The sequence below is a fragment of the Hylaeus anthracinus genome, unplaced genomic scaffold (genome assembly GCF_026225885.1).
Source record: "Hylaeus anthracinus isolate JK02 unplaced genomic scaffold, UHH_iyHylAnth1.0_haploid 12002, whole genome shotgun sequence".
NCBI classification, from domain to species: Eukaryota; Metazoa; Arthropoda; class Insecta; order Hymenoptera; family Colletidae; genus Hylaeus; species Hylaeus anthracinus.
In genome coordinates, this window is record NW_026534349.1 from 5,110,637 (window position 1) to 5,124,354 (window position 13,718).

The 13,718-nt window shown below is 46.7% G+C and overlaps 1 long non-coding RNA gene across 1 annotated transcript in view; it reads right to left on the reverse strand.

The window, feature by feature from the left end:
* The window catches only part of LOC128892372 (uncharacterized), a 55,938-nt gene that overhangs the window by 40,098 nt on the left and 2,122 nt on the right, over positions 1 to 13,718 (reverse strand). Inside the window, exon 2 of the long non-coding RNA XR_008461075.1 lies at positions 10,049 to 10,161. This is a non-coding gene — a long non-coding RNA (uncharacterized LOC128892372). The remainder of the gene's footprint in view (positions 1 to 10,048; positions 10,162 to 13,718) is intronic.

A 13,718-nucleotide genomic window follows, 5' to 3' on the forward strand; every position in this document is an offset into this window, starting at 1 on the left:
GAGTGGATCCGCGATTCGGACGAAGGTAGCAGAAACTTAGCGAAAGATCGAGGGAGAAGGGAGAACCGCGGCAGCGAGCGAGAGAGGTGGAAAGAACGTCGGAGAAGGAAAGAGCGAGAGGGGGAGCAATCAAAGTGAAACGGAGGAGAGAACGTAACGCGAGAGAGCCGGGAGGGCTGGCAAAAGAGCCGAAGGTCTCGCGCTCTCTCGCAGAGAGACGGATAACATGCTCGCGTACTGATACAGACCCGCGAGCGCGTTGGTGAGCGTGTTGGCGGGTCTCGTGGACGCCTCTCCTCGCGAACAGAGCCCGCGGTTCTGCACGATTTCTTGTTATTATCTTATTAATGCGAGGCTTCGTAAAAAACCTTGTTTAAGAAAAAGAACGTCTTATCGAAGTCAAGTTATTACTTCTAATATAAGACGTGTATTATCGTGACGAGAGTGCGAAACCTATGGGAATGTGCAAAAATGCAAAAATGAAAAAATGAAAAAATGTGTGGTATCCGCGCTTCCCATATCCAACAATGACGAGTCAAATGAGAATACGAAACGTAAGGTACGGGATTGGTTTTCTAGGTAAAGCGGTCAACTGTGGATTCGAGAATCGTGGGTTTTGAATTTCCGTGCTTTATATTTCGTAGAGAAGACAAGACATACTTTAATTGCAGCGTGTGCAACCCTAATTTCACATGTGGACGTTAAGTAGGCGACTTTTGCGAGCGTGCCGCGGGAGCGTCGTGAAGCTTGGCTTCGTTTGCGACGCCTGCAGGCCAGACGCGCGCCGCGATGCACCGCGCCGGTGTACTGTTTCCTAAACTTTCTAGCGGAGCTCGGTACGGCACGACCAGGCTGGATAAACCGGACGATGCTGGTTCACCGCGTTCTCGCGATATCTGGATCTCCAGCTGGATCGAGACCGATTCGACGTTCAACGAACGCGTCGATCGATACTCACGGATCTACGTTGCCGAGGATAATTGAGATTCAGAAGCATGCTTCGGAAGAGGAATTATTTTAGCATGTTATAACCGGTACATAGTAATAGCGATTGAATAATATTTATTCGAATTAATAATTAAATAATTGAGTAAACGAGCAATGTTATTTTGAATATCAATGCTTTTCCACTGTGTTGTTGTTTACTGAAGCTAGCATTTAAAGCGCAACAACGATTTCCACGTAACCGTGCACCTATTTTCACTCGACCACATACAACATAAAGATTAAATATGCACCGAACGGCGAACGCGGTAGCGTAACGTTAAAATAGCACCCGATGAACTGGCCATTCAGAAACGGGATAATCGTGACTTTCCCCTATCAAAGTTAATGCACAACTGTTTCATCGATTGGCAATTAGGGATGCTAATGGGGATCAATCGCGCGATAATCGTGCACCGGTAACGCATCGTGACGCACGAAGCCTTTCTACCAGAACTGGACGCTAATCCGTTATTTTGCGATTACGTTTCTAACGGACTCGTAATAGTCGCGGCGTTAATAATAGTTATTAATCGATCGGTCATCGCTGAACAGTGGTTCGCCAATACAAAGTAACGTCTTCCACGGTAGCGTGCCCTAGAAATGCGTAAAACTCGCAGTCTGCTAATCGTGCACAAGCTCTAATCGCATCTAAAGCGTTTTATTGTATGTTTTTATTGTATGTTTGTATTGGCGAGGCACCTGAGAACTGAAGGGAACAGGGCAAGGAAATTTCACCGTTCGGTCCGCCTTTGCTCCCCCAGAAACCCCCTTTCTTTTGAACAGTTATACAAAGTGTATCTTACGCGTCTCGAATTCTATAATCTTTTTTTCATATATCTACGCCAATAGTTACTATTGCACGACATGTCTCGTCCGTCGTCATCGTCACGCGGTAGCATCGTAGATGTAACGGATTGCAACCAATAACGAAAATGCATGGGAGTAAAGGTGTCGCCGTTACGCGACAGCCAATCGAACTGCCTCGCCAACTCCTGAGCAACGAACTGTACTCGTTTTGATAATTCGCGCTGTTCGTTAATCATAATTACGGATAATTAGGAGTTCGCGGTCATTAATCACCGACTCGACTGCACAGTAATCATTAATCAGATTACATTTTTCCCAACGTTGTTCTATGCCCGCGATAGGGGCAACGAGAACGGCCAGCCTGTGCTAGAATCCCGCTACTCGGGTAAAGATAGAAAGAGGAACGGAAAGAGAGTAATCAAAAGGGGGCACCAGCCAGCAGGAGAGGGGGGTGATCCGACGGAGAGGAGGAAAAATAAGAGGTAGGGGTTAGATCTTGTTACGGCGGCGGGCCGCGTAGCTTTCCATCGAGAGCCAAGCTACCTTCCGAGACGAGGCTGTTTTCGAGGACACCTAATTCCACGGACCTTCGCCGGTCGATCCTCGACGTCGATACAGATTCCTTTCCCGCGTTCGATATCTCGTCCAGGAATTCCTCGACGTTCCCGAGCGAACGCTCGCGACCCTCTCAAGCGAAACGCCGAGGAATTGAACGACCAGTCTCCGAGGACCCCGAAGAATTTGATTTTTTAACCCTCTGCGCTCGAGAGGTGACTCTCAGTCATATCTTAACGCGACGGAGTAACTCGAGAGGTCGCAATAAGCTCAGCATTCGTGGCAATAGAATGCTAAGAAAGCATCTCGAGTTGCTGGTATATACCAGAAAAGAAGGGCTCGAGTGCAAAGAGGTTAATTAATTCAACCCTTACGGCATCGGACATCCATCCATTTTATCTCAAAAATCGTGTTACTCGGAATTCACTATGCGACTACTCCAATTACATGACTACTTTTCCCGAATACAATTTTCGTTTTCGTCACGAGTCCAGACTATGTACTCGCTACCCTACTTATCTCGCTAATCGTTCGAAAGCTTCCCGTTCAAGTTCGTCGCTGTCATCCCCGGTCCTCTCGATCTCGTATTACTCGACGCGCCATTCGAATTTAGTGCTACTCCAGGGTTGAAGAGACGCGTGAGAGTACGAACTCTAAAAATACCGAGGTTCGTTCCCGTTCGATCGAAAAGGCGGCCGCGCAACGGGCGAGACATCGGGAATCGTCGGTCCGCGTGGCTCGCGAAGTGCAAGATCGACGGCCGCTCGAGCCGCGTGCAAACATAGAGACACGGCCGAGGGAACAAACCGAGATCCAATAACGCGCGATTCCTGATAGCGCGACGTGAGGGGTGGTCGAACCCCTGGGAAGGAGGGGGAGAACGACTCGTTTACGCGCGTAGGGGAATTACGCGAACGAGAAGGACACCGCGGAGGGGGAACGAAGACGGAAAACGGACGATCCTGTTGTCAGTAACACTCCCCGTAGAATACGTAGGACCTCGAACTCGTCCGCGGATCGATACCAGTTCCTGGTGGACTCGCGAAAGGGGGGCTTCAGGAGGGGGTCCGCGGTGGAAGAAGAGGCGTCGGAGGGATAGGCGACGGCGTTGGCGAGGTGCGGGGGTGGACTGACACAGGGACGCCTCGGGGGTGTTACCATGGCGACGGGACGTATCGTTCGGGGTGGGTGTAGGGTCTCCAACCCTCTCTCTCGCTTTCTCTACCCTCTGGCGCCGTCTCCCTTCGCCGCGTTGCGCCCTTCCTTTTCTTCCGAACTTCTGATTTTGTGCAACGCTCTCCAAAGGGTTGCTTTTTCGGGGGGAGGAGGATCGAAGGGATGGAAGAGCGTCGGCGAACCTCGGAGGTTTCCCCGAACCGAAATTCACGCGGAAGTCGGAGAACTCGGCGATCGCCAACCAGCCAAGACGATGAATTCTTCGCGTGGTCACGGAAATGGGACTACGTTTATTCGCCGTGTAGGCCTCGAAAATTACAAACTGGCCCAAAATCTCGTCGATTCCGCGATGTTACTTGATAATTAAGGGTGTACTGCACACGGACCTACAAAAATTGCTTTCGAGGGGGGTAAGCACCCTATTTGTCCCACTTATATTTTGACGTTCTTCTCAGGAATGATAGCGTATATGTTCCTGATAGGATGTACGAAATGTTAGGTGCATAGATTCAATCGTTCTCAAGATGCAAGCGATCCAAGTGGCACGCAGGTCTTGGGGAACTGCGCCTAAACCGCACCCCCTGAGGAACTTCCTCTGGGGGTAGACTATCCGTTAGACGCTACTGTAAGCACTGTAACTCGTGGCTTTGATCATTCCGTCAAAACATTGTCAAACTGAAAGAAACAAAAACTAAACTCTTCGCTATTACACAACAATCCCCTCCCAAGGATGCTGGTATCGAAGATATCGAAACTGATAGCAGACGACAGAATGGAGCCTCGCGTATAACTCGACGGTAGCTGGAAAATCGGAATGCGAAGTACAAAAAGGTACTTTGAGCCAACTTTTTGGGACTTCCGGCCACCGTGCGACGGTAACGCGTTCGAAACAGGTTCTCCCTGTATGCGAGCAAAGAAACGAACACGATAGAATCATCGCTGGTCTCGTAAACGCATCCGCGAAACGAAGGAAAGGGAGAAGCAAAGAGCTGTTGCTACCCCGGCTGGAAGCAGGCCTTCGTTTCGCGAATACCTACTCCAATACAATAGTACGAGTGTTTTAACATATTATCCTTAAACACGTTGATCAACACTCTACGAATCGAATCCGTAGCTGGCGATTTGTCCCGAACGCCATTGCGGAGCAAACAGTGGATGTTTGGAGGAGGAACGAATATCGATATTCGTTAGAGAACCGAATGATTAATCGCGCAAAAGAAAGATGAGCGACAATTTAAAACCTTGCGGAAATCGACGAGTACCCCTCGGAGGCATTCTTCTTAGCTTCCAACGATAGTTACCTGAAGAATTAACAACGATGGCTTCTTTTGGAGTATTTGTATGAAACGGTACCGATTCGAATTTGCTAAAAAGCGGGTGGGCTCGAGAAACGATCGAACCGGATGATCTCACCTCGAGATATCGATACCGACGTCGAGGTCGTCGGGTCCCGCGCCGTGGAAAGTTCCACTTGGCTCGAGAGAGGCAGGCAACCTGCGCAGACGCGGTACGCGATTTCGTACGTCCGCGCGCAGACCAAATACCGCTGTTTAATATCTCGGCACACGACAGAGATATCGAAACGATTCTTTTTGCGTTCGATTCTAAACAGTTTCGCCGTCCTAAGTTTCGAGTTTCATCGCGATCGGTTGAAAAACATCGATGCTACGACGAATTTCTGGATAGCCATACACCGAGGCGTACTCGCGCGAAACTGGGACTTTCCCGTGAAACTATCGATACCTCTCGAGTCGAGATCGATCCGTCGACGATCGGTAACATCGCAGATCGAAGATATCTGCAAAGATAGAACCGCAAGGGAGGAAAAGGAACGGTAGGAAAACTGACGCGTTTTCTCAGCCTGTGGGTGCTCGATTTTCACGATCGAGATTATCCTGGAAGTTTTAACGAGCTACTCGAGCGATTAATCGCGCTTAACCGTGGTCTGTTTGGATTTTAAGGAGGATGTAAATCAACGCGCGCCGCGGTTTCTGTCCGCGAACAAAAGGAGGGTGTGGCGGATTTACGCGAGTTTACGGCTCGAAATCTAAAATAGAACGGCCCCGTAAAGGCCGCCACGGTCGGCGGCCTCTAGGATACGTGAAATTTAAGACGTAGAAAGTCCGCGAGTTTATCAATCACACACGGTTTCGCGCGTGAAACTGCTCGACATCGCTCCCGTTTGACCGCTTCCACTGGCTGTGGAGAAATTACTATTAGCGCACCCGCCAACGTTGTTTAACCTTGTAAAGATCAAAGCTGAATACATCGCGGCGGACAAAGGCAAAGATGGACGACGTTTACTCGATCTAGAAAACTACCAACTATCGAGAGTTACCGTAAAATGTAATAAATACAGAGACGGAGCGGGTAAGCCGGAAGTGTGCGTTTCCGTGTATTGTTTTGTATGGAAACCTTGGAAACAGAGGAGGGAATTAGTTTCCCGTAGATCGCAGATATGTACTATAAATTCTTATGTACATACAGTCAGTCTCGCAAGTATTCGTACCCTCTATCGAAGAAATTTGTCTAAACGAATGATTCATTATAAATATGCGCATAATTAGGATTCACATGTGCATATCATTATAATGAAAAATTTATCTGGAAACATCAAACCTTTCGATAGTCGCTATTTACTTTTACATTCTGTAAAAAGCAAGCATAATCGTCGATCTCGCAGTCACCGTCATACGGCAAACAGTTACCGGTATATTTACAATTTAAATTATACGCGTTTCCATAACTTTTCCTCATCAACCTCGCGTTTCGCCTTTGCATTCTACGCGGGAACAATCGTATAAACGAGAGGACGGAAGGCCAATCGTAATGGACTGATTTTCATAGCGAAACTGTTGCGCTTCGTTGTAAGCCAACGAAGGATAAAAATTCGATAGAAACGTAAGTGCGATCAGCGGAAACGCAGAAGAGAGAATTAAAGATCGCGCGATACGTACTAACAGCAAAATTATGCGAGAAAGACGGGAATCTGGTTATCATTACAACTGGTAGTAGAAACCAGGTTTTCGTAGAGGTAAATATCATTCCACCGGTAACCGTAGAACATCATTTATGCAATGAAGTTAACGGAAAAAGAACCTATAACATTCATAAATACAATTTCCATGTAAAATGTTACCGCGCAAATTTAATCTAATATCGTACACTCGTACAATTGTCGAGATTTTCGGTCTTTCCAAAACCGCGGGCCATCTTTGTCAGGACTTGGTATTCGTTTGCAATTTTGCACAAGTAGAGGAGTTTATTTTAACTCGCAATAAACGAAAACAGTGAAAAGTGTCGAGCACGCGAGTGGACGCACGGTCTATCCAGCTTCGAGTCGGACACTGTGTCGACACCATTTCTTTCACGCACTTAGAATTTTAATGGCCGAACCCAATGTCGAAAGCAGCAGTCCTTAATCGCACCGCTTCGCTGCTAGAATTCAATTAATTTCGCGTCAATGACCGTTGTCCAGGGCCTTTTCGATGGACGGTGGTCTGCGACCGCAATGGTACGTAAGTAACATATGCGCGAAAAGTAAGAACATCAAGTTTCGACGCATACGTTCGCGTTGAAACGAAATTCGCGAAGCGGAGGGTCGGAAGAAACGAGGTATCGTAACGAAAAATACGAAGAACGGGATGAGAAGCGTGTCGAATATTTCGCTAAATAAGACCCGCAGGTTTTAAGTCTTCCGCTGAAGTAATATGTTTGAGAAACAAAAAACTCAGCTGTTTCGGTCGCTATCGATCGTAAGATCTCGAACGGTTTTCCTTTCGCAAAAATTCAACAAAACGAAACGTAGAGAATGTGGGTGGAGAATAGAGGAAACCGAGGCGACGGGGAATTTAGCTCCAGCTCGAAGCTGGTCAGCCGCATTCGTGCCTGGGACGTGTTTCGAGGGAAGGCCCCTGGAACCTGCCGAGCTAACAAAATGGTAGGACCCACCGCGCTGAGATGAAAATCGAGCAACAAGGCCCTGACCGCCTCTGGCTCCTACAGGGTGTACATGAAATTTGGGACTTGTGCCGACACGTTAAATACAGGTATTACACCCATATTTCTACCCTCGTAAAAATGTCCTCGAGGCCTTTCAAAGCATACAGCCTTTGATTTCGTTGTCTTTTTGGAGATAAATGTTTACTTGAAACTCCAAATATAATACAGAATGTCTAGATAAAAGAATATAACCGCTCAGATCAACGTAACGTAATAAAATGTAACGCAATGGTTTTGAAAAGTGAAAAAGAAACTTCGTACATGAAGTACAGAGTCCGTTAACGTTATCAATAGATTCGAGTTACAAAAGGAACGAAAAATATTTTCAATGCAGCCGCTAACAACCCCCCACTCGTCTAAATTTATCGACAATAGCGCGTATCGCGTAATCGTGGAAGAATCCCAATCTTCCGAATTTTGGCACTCAGCCCCTTTGCGAGCGCGCTCTGCGAACTACTCCAAAAACTTCCACCGCGAAGTTACCATCCCGAACTTGCTTCGCTTCGAAATACCAAGAGTCGAAGACGACGCAAACATAAAAAAAATGGCAGGTCTTATCAGCGCCAACGGATCCACTAATCCACAGTCGACGAGTTTCCCTCCGCGCGATTACTTAACCGCAGCCTATCGCGATATTATCAACGACGCGACTTCTCCCCACCTACTCGGCGGGAGAAAGCCAGCTAAAAATTGAATAATCACGACGCCTCGACGCTGATACGGCGACGAGCGGTGTCCAACGCCCGACGACGCGCATTGTCTCTGTTTGCGGCACACAAAGCGAGGGACTACCACACGCGTGCACCGCGACATTCTTCGCGCGACAAAAAGGAACGTCCTCGGGTTCTTCCCACGCGTTATCGTGCGAGGCTGCCAGCCAGCAGCCGACCTCGATGTTCGTAAATTTCGGTTGTCGCCCGTCCGCAACCTCGCGCGGTGCTCCGACGACGCTCGCTTCGGGGCTCTTTCAAACATGCATCGACTTTCCGTCGAGCGAAACTTTCGTCCAGGACCGCCCTTTTACCCGAAATACCGCCCCCGTTCGTGAGTATCCGGGCAAATGGTATTTTTTAAAGAGAGCGACACGATAGAACCTCGATCATTAACAAAAAATGGGACTGGGGACTCTTGCAACAACGAAGGTGAACAATCTGAGAAAAAGCAGTAGTACGGGGGCGTATCCCCAACCTTATCTGTCGTTTACCAACCACCTTCGTTCGGAAACACCGTGCAACAAGGCTCCAGGATAATTATCGTGTAATAATCGTTATTTGTGTAGTATCCGCGCCTCCCGTACCCCATAATAAGTCGAACGAGAATACGGTATTGGTCGTGTAGGTAAAGACTCCTACATTTACAAGATAGAGCAACAATTTGGAGATCTATGCAAGCTACCACGAACCACCATTGCGGTACTACGCAAACCAATCTGTGAATGGTGCGACGTACATCTATCGTTTTTTTTTTCGATTAAAGGATTAGTCATTGCAACTCCTGCCCTCTTTATATTTTAGGAAGCGAAAACCTTTACCCTCCCCTTCTCTCATAAACAAACCATGGAATATTCTACCGCCATTGGATTCGTACCGACACGAGCCTGTATTCCAACAAACGGCGTCGGTGAACATGTTTTCATCCACGGAATAGTGGAAACAAATAGATATTTAACTCTCCTCTGTTACGGTCGGGTCAAAGCGACTGACATATTAGTTCCATCATTAGGTGTTTGTATTGTTTGCGCAACTGTGAAGACCGAATTCAGTAAGACTGATATCACCCAAAGGTTACAAATAAAAATCAATTCAGTTTTAAAAAAAATATGGCAAGGTCGGATTCGACGCGACCGCCGCAAATTTGTGATCAGAAACCACCGTAGGAAAGGACGATCGACCCTTTGTGCTCGAGCGTGCTCGATTTCTTGAACGTACAATTTCAATTTTACTTACATCAGAATACAGCTATTTGTTAATTGAAATAATATTGCATCGTGTCATGAATGTTCATAGATGTTTCTTTACGAAGTAGAGTTTTTGATTTTACAGAAACTTGTTATAAAAATGGACTGGATTTGATCCCATAGAAAAATGCCACGGGCACGAAGGGTTAAACCTTCCAATGACCAATTTGTACAAAAGTGGAAAGCAACGAAGCGACAAAGTAAAAAGTGGCGAAGTAGCCGAATATTAAAGTAACTCACTGTACGTGGGAGCAGCGGCGTTCCGCGCGAGGCAGCGGAGCGCACTTAAGCGCCGTGAGAGGAGTTCGCGCGATAACACGGGCCCGATAACGCTCGGGACGTATACACTCGCTTCACGGTTGTAACATCGCGGTGAGCGCGAGTCGCCGCGTGTACGTGCGCTCGCTCGCCCGCACACGCTTGCACGGTTGCACACGTAAACGGCAGTCGTCTCTGTACGTGCTCGTACACAAGGCGCGGTGCGTCGCTCCGTATAAAGAGCGGTGCATTGCGCCAAGCCTCTGCGCCGCGTGCTCCCGCCGCTGAATTAATAATCGAACTTACGTGGGTAGGTGTTCGTCTACCGGGTGTCTGCGCGCGTATTTGAATCGCCCGCGACGACGAGAGCCACTCGATCACACCGCGGACTGGTACGCCTTATCGCGATGGGAGACCGTCTGAAAACAAAGTGGAAATCGTGTCACGTTCGTTGCGAAAACGACGCGTTAAAGAAAAACTGTATTTAGGGAGGAGGGTGAGTAGGGGGATGTTTTCATCGGTTTCATGTTTGGAAAATCCTTGAGCTTAAATGAAAAGGACGAGTCGGACACGTCGTACGGAACCGACCTTATACCTGACCGTGGCACGCGCTGTCCTTAATTAAGGGGCACAGTGAAGGGTTTGTTGATGCAATAAAATCTATCCTTATGTTCCCGCAGGTCTCGACAGTAATAACGAAACTACGGCGCTAATATTTAACGTAGTTCGACGTCCCTCTTCCCGCCAGTCTTCGGGTACCAAGTCGCAGAGTCGTACCCCTCGCGGTACCAACGAGATAAAGGCCACGTTTCTCGAGGAATCGTTGTATCAAAGTGCAGCTTGTATCAAATATAACCATCGGAACGTTTTAATCCGTAATATTACGTATGGGAAAAAAGAGAGGAAAGAAATTCACCACGCTCTGTACGCTACGGCAGGAAGAGATTTAATGAGGTTCCCTTTGACTGCAACATGCGCGCATGTGTGGTATTGTTTCGATAGAGGTACAACGGGAGCTCGATTAACCGATTTAATCCGAACCGAGGCGAATCGATTAAATCGTGATCCATCGCGTAATCGAGACCAGAGAAGAAATAAATGCAAAATTGGTGTTTTATGTAAGCGCCTGCGATTTATCGAGACTGCGTTAATTTCGCAGAATTGCTTTATTTCGTGGAGCTTTTAACGCTTTCGGAAAGAGGAGGAATCGGCTCCGTGTCTCAACGTTAGGAAAGCAAGAAAAATGTTAGAAGACTTTTTCTTATTAAATCCGAAAAGATCTCTTTGAGCCGGCGACCCAATAGCGAAAAACTAAATAAATACAGAACATCGTAAGTGAAAATCATTTTCTCGTAACTTTTATGTTAATGGCTAAGCGAATAAACATTTCGATGCTGATAAAGCCGTGTCGACTAACGAGTTCGACGTATTCCATATTCGCGACGTTTAAAAATACAGGAAAGCTTTTGAAGCTTTCGGTAACCGTACATTTCTGAACAGGGATCGTTCGTTTGACGCGCAAATAGTTGCAAATTGCTTCGCGCAAGTACCACTTCACCCGGTTACATGCTACATACCGCCGTGGAAGAGGATGTTAACCTACTCGAATTGAAGTTTATCCACGAACAAGGATGTTACCGATCGCGCTGTAAAACTACCAGATCGACGTTGTAAACGTTACACCACGGAAAATTCCGGTCGAAGACTCGCGTCCGAGTATCGGGAATAAAAATGAAAAATGTAGAAACATCTGGAAACGATTATCGATTTCAGAAACGTTGAAAACAGAGCGCATCGAATATCGTTTCTCCTCGTACGTTATTAAACTGTCGCGGGACGTCAAGCGATTAATCCTTTAACAGTTATAAATTACAAAACGCATATGCCTTCGAGAAAAATCAATAGCGCAATTCTGTACGAAACGTACAGCGAAGACTACGTATCAAAATTGAGAAGTCAGCGAATAATTCGGTTCATTCTGATGCACATCATAATTCCACTAATGATATCGCTGGAACGAGAAATCCAGAAATATCCCACGCAATGTCGGTTACAATAAAATATGCAATAATGTTAGAACCGGTTCAAATGTGTGTTTAATTACAGACACCTTCGTATCGCTTCGTTCGAAAGTCAATTAAAATAAAGAACTTCTCCGATTCAACGTCGGTCATATATTCCTAGAACACGATACACCATATTTATGCACGCGTGGTAAGAAGCCTTTCATTTGGAAACGTGTCGGTATGTCACGCAAAAAAAAGTCACGGTCGGTAATCTTCCGAATGCATCCGAAGATGTCTCCACGGGTCTAACCTAAAATGTCACTTTTCTCGAAAACTAATCGTCGACTCGCGACGAGCCATATATAACTAAACATGAAACATGGTAGAGAAGGGTATGCAAAAGATTTCATCGCGATATCGTTAGCGGATTCTGAGATATTAAATGGTCACTTTTTCCAACCTGGCTGCTGTTCCAGCTCGGCTGTCCCACTCTCTCTCCAAGCACCACGCGCTTCGTCAAATCCGCTCGAACGGTCTTTGCGTGCGAGTTTCTCACACGATTTAATCGCTACGAAAACTATTCTTGCTATGCACTTTTCAACACTCGAATTAATCCCTCCACGGTCGATCGCGATCTACGAATGACCACGTAAACTATCCTGAACGTAATGGAACGCCTGAACGACCGTAACAAAGAAGAAGACTCCATTAGTGGTCAATCGATACATCTTCGATTATCTTTCGATACCTCACGACATCTAGGGACAAGAGGTCGATCTTGTAAGGTGCGTTTTCATCTAGGGTTTCTGTCACATTGTACGGTTCGCAGTCCTGTCATACATGTATTTGTACGATATTAAAACGATAGAAAGGATGCTTATAAATATGAAACGTTCGATCTGACGATAATCGCAGCGACGAAACGACGCAACGTCGCCGCGCATTGTCTGTTTCATGGTTATTAGAATCCGTCGTGCTCGGATCAATTTCGTGACATTCGCGATCGATAAGCTTCGATTCGACACGGTGTTTCTAGCAACGTACACGCTGTATTCGAGATCGAAAGCTTATCGTTAACGTAGTTCGCGTTACCAATTCTCGATTCATTTTACGGCTATTACTACTTAACCGACGCGTACAGCGATTACTTAACCTATTCTCGTATCGCTATTTCTTAACCTATAGCTTCTTTTAACCTTAAACGCGGTAGAGGGGTATATGGAATCGAATAGTTGCAAACCTAGCATGGTACAGATACATGGCATCCTAACAATCCGCGAGAGAATGTCATGCGCTACGGGAGCGGTTTCGATGTTCGATAGTAGATTTTTCAAAAGACATACTACGTACTATTCGATTTAGATCCACGAAGAACGCGCCACGCCCTGCTTTCGACGTTGCCGTGTGCGCGATGGACGGCCCGCATAATGAGAAACACGAATCAGTGGCCTCATCGTTCTCCCGTATCTTTGGTCGCGTGCGCTGCGGCTTCGTGCGCGTTTGCCCTTGCTTATCGCGTTCTTGCGCAGCTTTAATTAACTCGCCGCCATCTCTTGGTCGCTATGCTGTTTCTAAGCACTTTCGCTCTTTATGTTTATTTTACGAAAGTATATCTCCTCGTTCGAGCCATAGAAACGGACTTGTTTATCTCCTACGTAGAGGGCACAGTTATTGAAACTCGCATGCGGCCGTTGTGCACCATAGACTACACATTTTAAGATATGCGCATATCTAAACAATCCATGCAACTCGTGATTTACCGTATCGATTCGATCTATCGTAACGAAGTTGTCCAGACATCGGCAACTTGGTTCAGTGGTCGATACGCGGCTTCGTTCTCGATCGCACGGTCTACTCGAATTAGAATTCTAATTCGCGTTGTCATTAGTAGAACGATCAGCATTTCAATCACAATAACAGGAGATAATACGCATGCAATAAACACTCTGGTTACGTAATCGATATATTCT